Raw genomic sequence first — 18,071 nt, 5'->3', positions numbered from 1 at the left:
CAGCTACCTCAATCAACCTGTACTTTAGGCGGTTATGTGGAATGAACAAAACATCTACAAGTGTCGCAAATCAGCTCCTAGCAAGTAAACCAGCTACCTCAATCAACCTTAAGATCTTGACTAATGAAATCAATACAGCTCTGCTAGAACCTCAAGCTTCGTTTGACCCACTTTTAGATAATATATACCTCAGTGGTCAACACTCAACTCGTTTCAACTCCATCCGAAAAAATGTAGTAAGCTAAGAGTTTCCTTTGTGCGCTCCCCTCCTTCCTACGATCTCATAGAAATTAATGGCTCTAAGGTTAGTACCGTTAGTGTCGTGAAATTACTGGGTGTGTATTTGTGGAATACTCACGTTACTGAGACGATTAAAAAGGCCGCTAAGCGCCTTTACTTTTTAACTCAGTTAAAGCGAGCTAAGGTACCATTACCAGAATTAGTGAATTTTTATGTTGCTTGTATTCAATCTGTCTTACTTTATGGATGTCAGGTCTACCAGTATAGTCTCCCCAATTATTTGAGCTTAAGTTTAGAGCGTGTCCAAAAGAGAGCCTTGAAAATTATATACGGTTATGATAATCATTATAGAGAAGTGCTTCAGATGGCAGAGCTTAAAACCCTAAGGGATCGGAGAGAAGACCCTTGCTTAAAATTCTTTAACAACATCGTCTGCAATCCCTTGGATTGTTTGTACCACTTACTGCCTTTCGTTAACCGAGATCAAATTATGGAGTTACGACGACGCAGACCATTTAGAGTTTCCTTTAAAACAAATCGGTTCAGAGATACTTTCATTCCAGCAAGCGCAAGACATTTTAACTAACATTTATTACAATTCATGATATGTAAATTAGTTCCCTTTTAGGTTTTGATTTTATTGTATAGTTCTATTACATAATTTGTACACCTTTGCAATTCAGCTTCCAGCTGCTATTAAGGTATTCTTCTAAATAAAAGTCTATCTATCTATCAAAACACTTTTCTCATGGACCCGCAAAGGAAAAATCTACTTTTCGGCTGAGAAGATATTTGTTTGAGTAAGTATTGATCAACACAGACAGCAAGAGCTATATCTTTGATTGAAATGTAACTAGCATTGTGATTAAAAATTATAGTTAATAGTAATTCGAACGACTTGTCAGCAGTAAAGAACTTTATCACTGTCCTTCTCATTTTGAGGCTTTTGGCTCCCTTAGTGGAGAATAATTTAACACGTATCAGCTTAATATCATTTTTACAGTTATGGAAAGAACGCCTAAACGAATATGAGAAATAACGCCTTCACAAAGTTTTTCTGTTTCGCCAAGTACTGTATGAACAAAGAGTTAGAATTTCGTGTTTTGGTTTTAGTGGAAGAAGGAAAAAAAGAAAAAACGGGGAAAAAACCTGCGTGGCAAAGATAGGGATCTACTTTTAACGTGTTAACAATCTTCCACAACAGACTTTTGCATGTAACGCACGATCCGGTCGGATGAAAAGACAGCCCAAATAAGAGAAGGTCGTTGAAAGTCAGTCAAAAAATTAGTTAAAAATCGATCGAAACTCAAAATCGAATATATTTATAATTGTTGCCTCTCCTATTCATTCATTAAAATTGCACCAAGATGACATTAAAGTGGGTTCGAAAGGGGAAGATATTATCATGTAAAATGAAAGAGATCTTGAATTGCTTCTTGGCGTTAAAAAAGAAGTGTTTACGAAGCGGAAAAGGCCAAGCATGGGCCCAGTTATATCGACCTCTGGCATGGCTTATTACACGTTATCACTAATACGACCTTTTAAATGACCCAATTTGTAAAACTATACGTTACCTGGTAAAGCTAAGTGATCAACTGGACAACAATTATACCATCTCTGATTCAAGCTTATAATTAAGCATTGTTATAGATACACACACCAAATAATTATGTATCATCCCTCTAAAGACCTTGAAACAATCAGTGACATTTCCTTTTTCTTTTTGAAAAGGAGGGGTTTGAAAATTCAGAGGTGATGGCCAGACTGAATAAGCTTTAACGATAAGCCGAGTGTCGAAGTTCTTTATGCTTGACATATGAAGCGTTTGATTTTCTTTTTACTTTTCTGGCTGATAATACCCGGCTTCGTTTGCCGTGAATTGTAGGCTCCGTCGAGGTACAGACGGAGGTTTAGTTGAAAGGAACAAGTGAACAAGTAACGTAACAATAAAAAGTACATTTCTCTTTTCAGTTTTGAATTGTGTTTACTGTTTCATTGGTAGCTTGGAAGATTTGAAAGAAAGTTTTTTAGCTCATGCAAGGCCTTTACCCATGTCGGCAAAATCCGTGGCGATGGAGGTGAATAGAAAAGAAAACTTTGCATAAGATTGCTCATTAGAATCTCAACTGAACCTAGGTACATGTGAGAACTTTATGTTAATATACTTTTGACCTAAGCGTTTGATTTTCCTGTCGGCGAGTTCTGGCTGATCAATATGAACCAGCCCTGAACCACGCTCTATAGCAAGCAATTTAGATCAGGGAGGAAGGAGTACTACTTCTAGCTATTCTGGACGAAACACAAACGAGAAAAGAAAACCTTTATCTCCCAATAAAACGGATACGTGTGTTCTAGCCCATGTTTCCTTCATTCAAGCTCTATTGACAAAGCCAGTAAAAACTAGGATCGAAAAAATAAAACAATTTTTATTACATGCTACTGTAGTCCTTGTATCTATTCAACGTCCTTGGTCGTACTAGTTAGCGGTTTAGTGCGGTCCTTTACATTCCAGACAAGTATGAAAACATCATCATCGAATAGTTAAATATCATCTAAACTATTAAGAGTATAAAGCAATCAAATTGTTTCAAGCTTGTTTAAAGTACAAGGTCCTAATTAACTTTTACCTCTATAACTATAAAAATAAAATATATAGATAAAATGTTTTTTTGTATAGTTGTGAATTCTAAAACAACAACTTTTGATTTTATCATTAAGATTACATCCTCATTAGATTTTGGTCTATTCCACTAGACTGGAAAAGAGATTATAATCTCAAAACAACTATGTTGCCCATACAATAATTTCGTACCAAAAGTATTTTGAAGAGTACTGCCGAACTCTGCTCTTTAAAAAATCACCAGCTGAGAAAAAAATATGTTAGAGTACGAGCTATGCGTTTTGAAACATATTAAAATAGTATTTACAATGCTTAAAGTGGTCTCAGGGAATAAACAAGGTAACCAAGAAGAGGAGCATTTTCAATTTAACACCTACATAGTACTTTTCAAAACTACTATCAAAAAATATCATCTGCTATAAAAATTACAAAATATCGTATTACACAAATGGTTAATGGGGCCGGAATACCTTCGTAAGCCCGAACAGATGTGGCCAATGCAGACCGAAGCATTTAACAACGTCCTCGATGGAGATCCTGAAGTAAAGACGGATGTTAAGGTGTGCATGTCCTCACTAGTCAAGCAAAGCTGTCCACTGTTGCGTTATTTCCAGAAATGTTCTGCCTGGTTCCGCCTACAGAAAATTGCTGCCTGGCTCCTGCGCTATCGGGAAAGACTTCTGAATGCGAGTAAAAACAAAGGTTTAAACCGCGATATTCCGAAGTACATCACCCTTGAAGAGATCGAGAGAGCAGAGAAAGAAATTCTGAGGCATGTACAGAGATGAGCCTTCCCCGAGGAGTTCAACCATCCCGAAAAACCAGTTAAGAAGACTAGTCGCCTCTACAAGCTTGACTCAATCGTTATGGATGGGCTTTTGCGCGTTGGCGGCCGGCTGCGTAAAGCATCATTACCCGCAGAATCAAAGCACCAGATTATTCTTCTGAAAGAAGATCACGTTACCAGAGTGATTATCGACGATTACCACTGGGCATGCGGCCATTCCGGTAGAGAGCACGTTCTAGCTTCCATTAGGCAGAAATTCTGGATCACCCAAGGAAGTTCAGCCGTAAAAAGTGTTCTGGGGAAGTGTGTAAGTTGCCGTCGCCGCCAGGCACGACTTTGCCAACAGAAGATGGCCGATTTACCAGAAGATCGCGTGCTGGCCGAGAAGCCGCCTTTTACATCAGTGGGCGTAGATTATTTTGGCCCATTCCAAGTCCGTCGTGGGCTGAGTCTCGTAAAGAGGTATGGTGTGATCTTCACATGTCTAGCAATCCGTGCCGTGCACCTCGAAATTTCACATGGCCTAGGTACGAACTCGTTCCTATTGGCTTTGCGACGTTTCATTGCAAGAGGCCAAGTGAAGCAGATCTACTCGGATAACGGATCAAACTTAATTAATGGTGAGAAGGAGCTGCGTGACGCTATTTCAGATTGGAATCAGGAAAAGATACACAATTCCCTTTTACAAAAGGACATCAAATGGTACTTCAACCCTTCCTATGGTTCCCACTTTGGGGGTATTTGGGAGAGATGCATCCGAACCGTTCGGAAGATTCTACAAGCGCTGCTGCGAGAGCTAACTACGGATGACGAAAGCCTGGCCACTTTAATGTGTAAAGTGGAGAGTATCATGAACAGCCGACCCATCACCACCGTATCCAGCGATCCGAACCACAATGAGCCCTTGACGCCTAACCACTTGTTGTTGCTCAAATCGGAAGTCTCCTTACCCCCCGGTCTATTCAAGAGAGAATATTCTCTGTCGCGTCGTCGATGGAAGCAAGTGCAATATTTAGCGGACATCTTCTGGAAGAGATGGAGTAGGGAATACCTTCCCCTTTTGCAACTTAAACAAAAATGGGTGCACTCAAAGAGGAAGTTGGCCGTTGGTGATATCGTTCTGGTCGCATCTGAGTCGCATCGCAATTCCTGGCCGCTGGGCAGAGTTGTTGAAACCTTCCCCGACAAAAGAGGCTTTGTTTTCCGGGTAAAAGTGTTCGCCAAGACAGCTGTCTACGAAAGACCCGTCGACAAGCTCTGTCTTTTGGTTGAAAACGAATGTCCTAAGAACACTAAAAAGTGAGAAACATTTAGTTAATTTGTACTTAGCCTTCAATTAGCCTTGTTCGCTAAGTAGACTTCATGGAGTGCACTGATACTTAAGGTTTAGCAGTTGTTTATTGTAATTCATTAGATGTAAGTGACTCGCTTAGTACAATCTCGCACTTAGGGGCCGGGATGTAGAATTTAGCATTCTTTGCATTCTATTCCAGTTTATTAGCATTCCCTCGGGAATACGTTTTGTTTTTCTTTCCCGCGTTCGCTATAATTTACATGTTGTAATATTCTAGCTTTTTAGTTTCATCGTTGATTTGACCGAGAGAACATCTGGTTTAGTTGCCCTTTTTTCGCGGCCTACAGCGCCGATACAATGTAAGTTCCTAGTTATTATGTTCATCGCGTTCGCTTTAGCCGCCTTTCAGTTTTATATTTCTGCATTTTGTAAACTTGTATTTTTGTTGGTTCTTTAACAGTTCAAACCTCTTCCTCTATCGAGCGTTTGAAATCATTGCTGTAAGCGGCCACGAAAGGACACGCCTTTTGGCAGTTACAACCGATTCTCACTGACGTTTAAGCTGGTTATATTGCAGTTAACACTAGTTAGCGCGTTACACAAGTACATTATTTCTTTCTATCCTAACGCACTGTCACTGACATTCAAACTGGTTAACTTGCAATGCACACTGGTCAGCGCGTTACACAAGTGCATCATTCCATCGCCTCTTAACCAACTGTGACTGACGTTCAAACTGGTCAGCTTGCAATTCACACTGGTCAGTGCGTTACACAAGAACATTATTTCTTTCTCTCCTAACGCACTGTCTCTGACATTCTAACTGGTTAACTTGCAATACACACTAGTCAGTGCGTTACACAAGTGCATCATTCCTTCGCCTCTTAACCGACTGTCACTGACGTTCAATCTGGTCAGCTTGCAATTTACACTGGTCAGCGCGTTACACAAGTGCATTATTCCTTTATCTCCCAACGCACTCTTTCTGACATTCAAACTGATCAGTTTGCAATTCACACTGGTCAGCGCGTTATAGAAGTACATTACTCATTTGTCTCCTAACTCACAGTCACTGACGTTTAAACTGGTCAGCTGGCAATATTCGCACTGGTTAGCGTGTTACATAAGTGCATCATTTCTTTGTCTCCTAACCTATTGCGAATGACGCCTAACCTGATTAAATCGCAGTCCCTACTGATCAGCGCCTCACACAGGTGTTTTAATCCTCTTTGTAGACCATTGTAATACAGGGTCAGGCTGTAAAGTTCACTCTGGATAAGAGCTGTACTTAAGTTCTTCAAACCTTCATCAGATATCCGACTCCCAAAAAGGATTAATCTGGTTAATTTCCAGTCTCTGTTGGCGATTGCTTTACACAATCTTACCCAATCAGGGTCGTGCTCTATTGGCCATGCTTTCAATATGCCTGACTTCGAACTGTATAACGATGAACTAAAAACCTCCTCGTCCTCGTCCTCGTCTGCGTACAACTCCAAGTATACATCCAACATTTCATCAAACAACTCCTCTGGTAGTTTTTCTGAAGGGAGTTCATCCGTAAACAGCAGCACCAACTGCCATGCACCTTCTCTGATGTGAAGAGTAAGGAATGTTTTCAATTAGTATACATCCATTCCTTCTCGTAATTCCTTCACGATACTAAGCGATTGGAGTACTAGAAGATTAAGGAAAGAATCATTAATATTTTACTACAAAACATTGATGCGAATAAAACCGCCTTTGCATTTTTTGGTCTCAAAAACTGGCAAACCGAAAAACTACCTTGACAATTTGGAAAAGAAAAGAATTCTGAGTCTCAGTGTTTGGAATTATTCTGGAATCATTGACAGTCAAAGGAAACCAGACAGTATAAACGATAAATTTTGTACCATACCAACAATGTTAAGTTAAGCCCATTTTGTTTTCCTTTGGCAAAAAGTCTCAAAATTTCAGCAAATTTTACACACAAAGTTGTAAACCATGGCAATTAAGATTAATTCCAACGTATTATTTCCTCAATGGAAACCTAGAAATCTAGAGTCCAAATGCCTGCTACAGATGTTGATGTAGTTCTTCTTTCTTTTCGCGGGCCCGTATCCTTGGCCGTGCAGCTTTTAATGCCCCTGCCCGCTCAACCGCAGAGGACCCTTATGAAGGGGTTTGTTTGTAAATCATTTTTTATTACTCGGGCTTCCGTAGGAAAGCCCAAGTCTGAATATGCAAGCCGTTTTGGTCGCCAAAAGGGGGCTCATGGTCCCATGCGTTCCTTGCGTAAAACACGGAACTGGGATGAGAGTGAAACAACTTGTGCTCTCGTGGGCTCGCTCTTCGTAAACAACGGTAATTCGCAGATTGCTGTGTTTTGTGAAGACCGCTTTGCAAAGATTCCTGTCTTATAAGCTCATCCCACATGTAAACGCTCGGGCTGTTCGTGGTAGGCCCACGCTAAATGACGTCGAGTGTTTTCGGAATAGGCCGGTCCACGAACTTCATTGCTTGAATACTAACCAAATGTGGAAAGTTCAGACTAGTTCTCACGAGATAACAACTGAACCATATGTGTGGGTTCAAACTACGAAAATACTGGCAAGACTGTGACGGCCGATTTAACAACAAACTATGATCCTGAGACGAACACCTCACTCGCTGAAAAAATCAAGAATGTTCGTGAACACAACTTCGGAGGTGGCGCCAACAACTGGATACTGACAGAAGAAACTTAAATAGTAAGGTTAAATAATTTATATATTTAACAATTATTCCACGAGCGCGCGTTGGATATGAGATGATAGATAGCCAACGAGGCGCGTAGCGCCGAGTTGGCTATAATCATCTCATATCCAACAAGCGCGAGTGGAATAATTGTTTTATTAAAAACGCCCCCAAGAAATTATTATTTTGTAAGAAGAAACTGGATTTTTTAGCTCCCTTTTGATTTTAAGCTGACACGTACGCTTACCATATTTGTAGATTATGGTATATTGGCTGATATACCATAATGGCTAAGCCAATAAAAAGTCTTGAATTGCATTATCCAATGATCCAGTTTTTAATAATAAGAGTTAATAAGATTTACCATATTTACCGCTTACCATATTTGTAGATTATGGTATATTGGCTGATATACCATAATGGCTAAGCCAATAAAAAGTCTTGAATTGCATTATCCAATGATCCAGTTTTTAATAATAAGATTTAATAAGATTTATTAAAAACTGGATCATTGGATAATGCAATTCAAGACTTTTTATTGGCTTAGCCATTATGGTATATCAGCCAATATACCATAATCTACAAATATGGTAAGCGTACGTGTCAGCTTAAAATCAAAAGGGAGCTAAAAAATCCAGTTTCTTTTTACAAAATAATAATTTCTTGGGGGCGTTTTTAATAAAACAATTATTCCACTCGCGCTTGTTGGATATGAGATGATTATAGCCAACTCGACGCTACGCGCCTTGTTGGCTATCTATCATCTCATATCCAACGCGTGCTCGTGGAATAATTGTTAATTAGACGTTTTGTTGTGTAGTATCGCTGAGTATTTTTACGGGTTGTACCGTATTTTGACGAGCCCGAAGGGTGAGTCAAAATACAAATAACGAGTAAAAATAGTCAACGATACCACAAAACAAAACGACTAATAAGTTATTTATAATCCAACATGCCAAACTGTTATTTCAGTGCGGGCGAACTTCATGGATATTTAGCAGTTTACGGGGGATGCTTGACAGAAGTATGCGAAGCTGAACGGAATTGGCGCGTTGTCGTGTTGCTGTTTCTATTTTCTCCAATAAATGAAGAAATTTCCATGTCGTGTAGCTATTTTTCTACGTTCGATTCATCTCATAAACTTGGATGTATATTTTCCAGCCATTCTGACTCTTCGTCGTCGGAAATATGTTTCAAATTGTCCGCCATTTTTTTCGTAACTACGAGAAAACCTGTTTAACCGGTACTATAGAGTACAAATACCGCGTGATATTTGTACTCGTCTATGGCGTTATTTGTACACTACGAAGTGTAGTTGGATAATAAATAAGCTTAGCTCTTCCGTTAAAGATCCTGTTTCTGTTACTGGTTTTTATTGGGTTCAATACTTGTAAAGTACGATTTGGTATATCGTACATAATCACTATTAACAATTGGTTCATGCGTTAGCGTGCGTTCACCGAGACTTGAAGCTCGTGGGAAGTTTGGAGAGCACGAAAGATGCCTAAGAGTTGCTCGAGGCGCAGGCGAGAGCAACTCTAGCTTCCTCAGTGCTCTCCAAACTTCCCAATTGCTTCAAGACTCGATGAACGCACAGCTGACACATAAACCTTTCAACACGGTAGTTTATGTATAAAGGGCAGACATTCCCTCTCCTACGCTTCGATGCGTTGTTTATTTTGTTTATTTCACTTTCTCTGAGTTCTCTCTAGAAAGTTGAAAAAATCCATTCCCAAAGAAAAAGTAGGCAGATCTTCATCGGCTTGTTCGAAGTCACTTGCAAGAAAAAAATTTCTTCGCGAGGCATTTGTTTGCTGAAGTCCCCAGCGTGCACAAGGCGAAATCAAAGCACGCTTGCGCAATTGAATTTCATTACACGAGTTTATTACATCCATTTTAAAATCACTGGCGGTCCCTGTAATCTGATTGGCTCTATTTGGGTGCGATTTATTCACGAATCGCACCATTTTTTGCTCTAAATTGCATCATTTTCCGCTTGATTGAGTTTTTGACACATGATGTCAGTCTTTCTGTTTTGCATATAAAATAAGATGTAAAAGCGTTTCCGGTTCCTCTTTTTATTTAAAAACCGGCTCAGTACTGCATCAATAAAATATTTGAATCGACCAAGTCCTGTATTTGGGCGATTTCAAAATGGATGTAATAAATTGGTAATTGAACCTCGTGTCGTACAATTTTGGTGGGAGATCATACTTGTGATTTCAAATCGAACGAGCACTGCGCGCTCGTTCGATTTTGAAATCACGCGTATGATTTTGGCCCAAATTGCACTCCACTCAGTTCAATTACCATTATTTACAAGCTATGAGATAATTGTACTCGTGTTTAGTGCGAACGCCATGGCTTTAAACGCGAAGGCGCGCTATAAAAGGAGCCTTAGGTCCCACTGGACCATATGTCAAGTCAGCTTGAGCTACAGCTACTCCAAAGCGGTGAACGGCGGGCGCATTCCTCAAAATTGTTTTATGTCTTCATCACAATACAAGAACTTTAGAGATTTGTATTTCCTTTCTCCAATGGAAACTGTCTTTATTTGTGGCGGTAAACTTGAGACCGAAGTGGGTGGCTCGCACGTTACCTCATGCCTCCCCGCTGGTGGAAGTAAAGCAATAGATATCTCATTAGCTCCTTTTGTTCGTCTACCAGCATTTGAATTTGACCCGCACGCGTCAACGGTGAGTGACAAATGAGCCTTGGTCTTCCCAGGGAAGACTTCCTTCTATAGCGCGCTTTCAGGTTTAAAAGAAGCCTGAGTGAACGCTCCTCTAGCGTCTAGTTTCTTTAAGAACGGGCATTACACCGCGAAGGTCATTTGATGATAGTATAAATATACCAGGTCTACATTTAAAGGAACAAACCCAACACAAGATCACAAATCAAGGTTAAAAAAATCCCTTGACTATTACAAAAACCCAGCATTTCTCTGTAATCTTACGACAGAATAACAATAACTGAATATATGTTTGAAAGCCAATTAAAACTCAGTGTCAGTTATTTTAACCACATTAAGTACCTCGCTTGCGTAAGTCAAGTCTAGCTGACTCATTGAATAAGTAGCTGACATAGTCCTGTACTCCCTCGGGTAAACGGACATCAAACTTCGCCAGTCCTGATCTATGGTGTTCTCTAATACTATTATGGTGGACATCAAAAAGAACACAAACTATTTCAATACTTTAGGTCATAATCTAAGATGTAAAAAATGATTGAGAAAAATTATGGAACTACTCTTTAAGACAAAGTAAGCATCAATGTGGCCATTATCTGTGACAGAACACGCATACATAGCTATGATAAAGGACACAAAAAAGCACAAACTATTTCAATACTTAAGGTCACATTGTCAGTTCAGAGGAGTTATTGAAAAAGTAAGAAACTACTCTTATAGTCAACGTAAGCGTAAATGTAGTCATTAACTGTGACAGATCTCGGAAAAACTTAAGGTAAAATTTACATTGCCAAAGATACCGCCAACATCTTATCTTGTCGATATTTCTGACGTCGCTGTTTTATTAGTGCTGTTTCATTATTATTTCATGGAACATTAAAAGCCAATATACACAACCCGCATTTAGCATTAGCTAGTCTTGGCGGGTATTCAGTAGTAATTAAATAAGTAAATACTACATATTGTAAGCTAAAGAGATTTCATTACTACTACAATATTACTGCAGTTATAAGCTATGCATTACTTTACTACATTATAAGCTAAAAGATACGTACAGTTGTCATACAAATTAAATACAATAAAATTACAAGTGAGTTAAACAAGACATAATAATCAAATACAGGCAGAGCAGACTGGAAAGTCAGGTAGAGAGGAGAAAATTGTGACATACGGATGTAAGCGAAGTACTAAAGTTATAATATTCGATAATCATTGGTATTGAATTTCAATATTAGTGAATGGGCGTCAACATAATAGTCCTCATTCCAAGTATAGCCTGTCAAAAGCAACTTATGAATTTTCCTTTTAAATGCTCTTTTCGTGAGCGTACCAAAGTCGGGGTTTAGACATTTCCATAGCCTCGTACCAAACGAGATGTATTTATGATATACATCTCCGATTGCTGATATTATCGATTTTCATAGTCTACAGTACCATTTGTATGCTGATGATTCTCAACTTTACATTTCTTTTAAAACTGACTGCTTTGCTGACCTCGCTCAAGCTAAGTCATCTGTTGAGCTATGTGTCAAAGATATTGACTGGTGGATGACAAACAACATGCTAAAGCTCAATCAGGAGAAAACTGAACTGATCGTAATTAGTTCAAAATTCCGCCCAAAGCCTACCATTTCATATGTGTCAGTTGGTGAGGAACAAATACTCCCCAAATCTTCAGCTAGGAATCTCGGTGTCATATTTGACGAATGCTGTAATATGGTGGAACATGTAAATAAGATCTGCAAAACGTCGTACTACCACTTAAGGAACATTTCTAAAATTAGGAAGTACCTCACTGAGGAAAATACGGAAATTCTTGTTCATGCATTTGTTAGTTCAAAACTAGACTATTGTAACTCTTTATTGTATGGCCTCCCTAAGCATATGTAAAGTAGTTTGCAGTCTGTGCAAAACACGGCTGCTCGTATCGTCACTTTAACCAAGAGATTTGATCATATCACCCCTATATTGTTTTAACTGCATTGGTTACCTGTTCACTTTGGGATTCTTTTTAAAGTTTTATTGTTAGTTTATAAGGCCCTAAATGGTATGGCACCATTATATATCACGGACGTACTCAGTTATCGTACATGTTCACGTACGCTACGCTCTACTGTTCAAAAATTTCTGGCTGTTCCGAAGTCAAGACTTAAAACATACGGAGACAGGGCCTTTTCTGTTGCTGCCCCTAAACTCTGGAACGAGCTGCCATTAGATCTTCGAAGATTAGATACAATTAATTTATTCAAGAAACACTTAAAGACCGATCTTTTTAAAAAAGCATATAATGTTTAACTTTTTGATAATTTGGAATAGGATTTACTGTGATATTTTTATAAATAAGTCTGCAAATAGGTTTTTAATTTATATATATTTTATTACCAGTGGGATCATTTTAATTATTTTAATATTATGAATTGTAAAGCGCTTTGGTCAATTAGTGGAGCTAGCGCTATATAAATTATGTTAAATTAAATTAAATTAAATTAAATTTTTAGTCAAACGCAGAAAAATACTTAAATTCCACATGCAATCTAGATATCTGTACATAAAAATTCTCTGTGGAAGAGAAACGCGTATTATATGTATAAACGTCAGATGAATTAATAAAAAGTTCACGAATATTCCTTGGTGTAGAGCTAGTAGAAACATCATGCATTATGGCGGAAAAGGTTTCAAAATAGAGCATATTAATGGTAGGATACTCGAAGTTATAAAAAGAGGGATAGCATGAGATATTTTGCTGGAAAAGAAAATAAAACGGAGTGCAAGCTTTAGTAAGGTGAGAATCTTTTTTAAAACAGTACATGTAGTACTAATGCATTTCAGTGAACTGTAGAAGTGTCTCAGTGGAGTTAACCGTTATTTATAAAACGGCAAAATAATTTAACTGTTCGGCGCAAATATCGACAAAGTTTCATGTACCACTGGTTGTATGGTGTGGTAATTGTCACTCTGAAATGGCTTCAGCAAAGGCTCCCTAATGTTCGTCAAACAAATCCAAGCTACAAGCTGCAGGTATACACCGTGTTGTGAATTTGAGCAATTTATGACTCTTGCAGGGCCTTAACACATCAAGGGGTGTAAATGGATATTGTCAATAATGCTAGGGCAAACTGGTAAAAAATGCCAGAGTTGAATCCGACTTACTTAAGTACCACACACTTCACGCGCGTGCAAATCCCAAGCACTACAAGCGTGCACCATGCAAACTGCGCGGAACATATCACAGTACCTGTAATTTTGCATAAGTGGCAAAGGTTGAAATTTCTAGTACCAGAATGAGCTTATTCTACGAAGCGAGTTATTTTTTAACACGCACTCAGAAGAAAATTCACTTTTACCTGGCCTTTTTTCTTTTCTTTTATCATGTTTATTTTCTAGTGTAGTGAGACTGTCTGTTTCCTCACTACATGGGGGCTGATGGCTGGGATCGAGGCCAAGATTTGCTGCTGGTGAGAACAGTCCCCCATCAAAGTGCTGGGTGCCAAAAGAGGAATCTAAATGATGTCTTTTAGGCCGCCAATGAGAATAGCGGTCGTTAATAGTTATTGCATTAGAAGGAGAATTCCGCGTGGTAAAAGATAATTCGATAAAGAACTGGAATTGTTTAATAGCATTCAGGTCCCGGTGGTTCGAAAGGTGAATAACACTATCCAACGAATAAATGCTACTCAGCAAATAAGTCTTGAAACCTACTGCACTATTTACCGGATAATGATTTCACCAATGGTGACTTTCTCTTAGCGACAAAAGAAAATTGGCCAATCAGACTGCGACATTAATGCCAATTGTGGTAAAAAAAAAACTGCATTGATAATAGTTCTTGTCAAATGAGCGCACTGAAATTTCTACAGCTATTGTACAAAAATCATTTTCTCACTTAATGTGCATTTTCTATTCACCTTTTAGTCTCATTTCCTGCAGCTTCTCCGGTAGTTCTTTTAGTTCTACTTCAAAGGTGGAAACAGAGTAAAGAACTAAAGCGAAAAATGGTTTAAAGCATTTAATACCCTTCTTGGTAGGTAGCATTATACCAGAGTTACTTAAATATCTCGTGAATATACATTACTCGATGTTTTACCATGTAATGGGCGTAATGTTTCGCAAGTTGCGCACAGGGCTTGCAAATATAATAGCAGTGAGCAAAATTGATTGCATAATATGTTGACCTGCCTCATAGTTCATGAAATTCACCCTAAGGAATACAAAAGGTGTCCGAGAAACACAAAAACAACACATACAAAACCATTTAGGAGTTCTTTAACACAAACAAAAGAAACTGTCACCTAAAAATTTTGTTACTCAAAAAGTCTAGCCTTCATTTAGTCCATAGACCAGGGCCCAAAAAAATGGGCTTTCAGTACGGGGGAACAAATGCTATCATAGATTTTTGAAAACGGCAGTCACTCTAGTTTAATATTATGTATGATAGCAGTGCCAAATGAGTAGCTGGACAGGTATTACCACGTGATCAAGTGACGCTCCTCCTTACTAAAGAATTGACAGAAAACAAACGATAACTGCCTAACACTATTCTTTGCAAGCGCGTTAACCGTTCTTAAAGGGTGTTTTATGTATAAAAAAATGATAAAGGTTTCTTCCAAGTGAGGTTTTAACTACTGAGTTCAGAATTATTTGAGTTTCTAAGATTTTTTTCCATGGATACGCTATATGTACTTAGGTGTAAGCGTCAAATTCTGAAATATTTTTGTTTCATGTCTTTCCTCGCAAAATTCTCACTAGTAGAAGAAGAAAATAATATTAGATTCACAGCCAACAGTTAATTTAGACGCCATCGCTACAAAGACAATATATCTTCGCTAATATCCACGCGCCATCGTGGATCCGCCATGTTGCTTTCGCCATCTTGTCGGATATTTAGAAACGATTACTCCAACATATAATGAGGCGAAATTGTTTAAAAAGATTTTGAAGCGTACGTTTCAAGTAGAAATACTTGTTATTCAATCTTCAAACAATCCCCTAAGATCAGGAAGGATACAATTATGATGAAATATTTGAAAAATCAGGGTTCTTAAAGTTCATTGATTTTCCTGAAAAAGAGGACCAATTCACATGGAGGAATAATGAATTAATAATTGTCACAATTATATCTCAATAGCGTGACAGATGATTCCTTTTTGGATTTTTAATCTTCCTCATCCCCATCGTCCTCATGCCTCAGAACATACGTCATCGGGCATTTCTTCCTCCTCCGCGGCACGATTGCCAGTAATGAGAGTGTTAAAACAAAAGCATCTAGTTTTGTTGGAAAACTGGTTACACCGTCGCATAGTTTGGCAGGTTTTGGTGGCAATGACGATTCTCGGTCAGCACTATTTGAAAAATCTGCATCACGGGTGTGCAGGCCGGCTTGCTTAATTACCTTGATTTCGGAAGGAAATTTTGTCTAATTGCTAAGATTAAGATTTTGTCTAATTGCTAAGATTATGATAACTTGATCGACTTTAGTCAACGCGAAGTAGTAAGGAAATTAAGTGGTTTCAGTATGAACTGAAGTCAATTTGATACAAGTCGATTCAAGACAAATTAAACTTGATTCGATACATCCACAAAATCGATTTCAGACGACTTCAGCAGGTCGATCCCGGTCCATTTTTGGTCGATCTACACATATGCTTAAATTACAACAACTCAATTGTAGCCATTTCAAAGAAAACAAAACTAGAAAGAGACGTTGGTGAAATTAGCGAAACCGCCTAAAACTTTACCCAAACGACTACCTGGCGACACGACTGCAATTCCCTCGGTAGCCAGTTGAGCGTTTGAAAGATTTTTGGGTAGAACAAAAAGCTGATTATTATCCAGGAGATCTTCAAATTGCAATGTATCACCGAAACCTCTTTCCAACTTTATTAAAAAATTGTTTCTTGCTGATTCGAATCGTGAAGCATCTGCGCATGCCACTGATGGCAGTATGACATCTTACTGCATACGATCACTGTGTGATCGTATGTAGTAAGTTGTCTTTTCTCCTAGATCAGCCATCTTAACTAGTTTGGTATTTCTGATATACTTGATAGAATAAACCCAAGAAGTTTGTCATAGTATTGCGAATCGATATCATGTGAAATAATTGGTTTTATCCGGGGCAGATTCACCTTCCAAGTATGAACGCTTGTTTACTTCGTTTGGTCGGTTATAAACTCGATAGCAGTGACACTGAGACTATCTATGAACTGAAGACCGAACACCAACCGGAGACCGAAGACCTAAGACCCATAACGGAAACATCAGGCGCTTCACTTTGTGAGATGTTGAAATAAACGTTATCACGGATAGGGTCAATGTCCGCAGAAAATGTTGGGATCAAACTACAAAACGAAGAGGTTCACGAAAACGCTTTTCCAGGCCGCGAAATACATAATGTCGCTCGCCACGCTTTGAGTAACGTTAAAATAGACGTTATCGATTGGGGCTGGGTTGAACTATACAGAACAAATACCTCATGTTCGCCTGAACGCTTTGGCGCCTAAATACATCATGTAGATAGGTGTTCGTTTTGAAGAACCCTGTAAGGACGTGTTGTGCACGTTTATACAACAAAGCATAACGAACGATATCATATGTTTTGCGGCCCGACTATGTGTTTTGGCAAAGGTTTTCGTTTTGTGGTTTGGGCCTACTTTGCTACAAAATCAGGACCACATCAAAACAGTCTGCGTTATCGACCAATCGGAAAGTTAAGATGGCTGGATATTGGCCGAGTTCTTATATGCGTTTTTGTGGACCTAAACGAAGTCGGGGTACATTACAAAAAAAATAAATGAGGTTAATATCTAGCCACCTTGACCGCACAAGCTGGCTAATAAAGGATTTCTTAAAAAGCAAAAATATTTCGCCCTGACAAGAATAAAAAGTTACTTGTTTATTTTGAGAGCCCGCTGGGAAAAAAAAAACAACTGTTGCAGCACAATACAGAGAGTCATTTATGTTTTCTTTGCTTTTACTGTCTTCTGGCACTTTTTGCAAGTACATCGCCGATATTGCCCAAAACTCGCGAACTTGGCAATTGTCTTCTTACGCGGGATCAAAGCGAACGATCCCAAGCGGGCAAGATGGATGGGCCCATTATAGGCCCATCTTGCCTGTTCGGGTAGCCAATCAGAACATAGGATTTGCTTCATATTGCCCACAGGCGCTGCCAGTGATATAGTAACGTGTGTTACAACGCCTCACAAAATGTAGTAGCGATGTCTCGTGAGTTAGATGTCTTCTCCATGTTGTTTTTTTCACTAATAGACACCCCTGGCATCAGCTGCCGGAAAATCACTGAAATGACTCGCAAGCTATGCGAGCCAGAAATCTCTAGTCCCAATACAAAGGTTAGTCGCAAGCTACCTAAACAAAATATACGCCAACCAACTGGAGTGCATTTTGGGCTAACCGATGTGTCATTTAGGCTAACTGGAATGACTCGTCGGTTCGCACTTTGCCAAGACCCGAATCATGTTTCGGCTCAATCTGACTATGGTCGACCTTTCGGTTTCGAATAACCTAAATGTCACAAGTAAAATCACTGTTGTCATTGATTAGATGTGTCTGATTTATTAGGCGTAACTAAGTCTTGGCCTAAACCCAATTTACGTTATTTGATGTTGGTTGAAAGGATGAGAAAAGAGACAGCTTTTAATACTTCTCTTTGACATTTTGGATATTCAATTATGCCCTGCCTGGGATCTCCCTGTACCTTATTGGGTTTACA

The 18,071-nt window shown here is 38.9% G+C and overlaps 1 protein-coding gene and 1 pseudogene across 2 annotated transcripts in view; both read right to left on the bottom strand.

The window, feature by feature from the left end:
- LOC111345785 (uncharacterized) overlaps nt 1–18,071 on the bottom strand; it is a 304,322-nt gene that overhangs the window by 76,934 nt on the left and 209,317 nt on the right. The gene's annotated exons all lie outside the window — the stretch shown is intronic.
- On the bottom strand, nt 4,878–16,354 carry LOC148721617 (uncharacterized; annotated as a pseudogene).

The sequence above is a fragment of the Stylophora pistillata genome, chromosome 10, assembly GCF_964205215.1.
Source record: "Stylophora pistillata chromosome 10, jaStyPist1.2, whole genome shotgun sequence".
Taxonomy (NCBI): Eukaryota; Metazoa; Cnidaria; class Anthozoa; order Scleractinia; family Pocilloporidae; genus Stylophora; species Stylophora pistillata.
The sequence above is the reverse complement of the archived record's forward strand: the minus strand, read 5'-3'. Positions and strand labels throughout refer to the sequence as shown.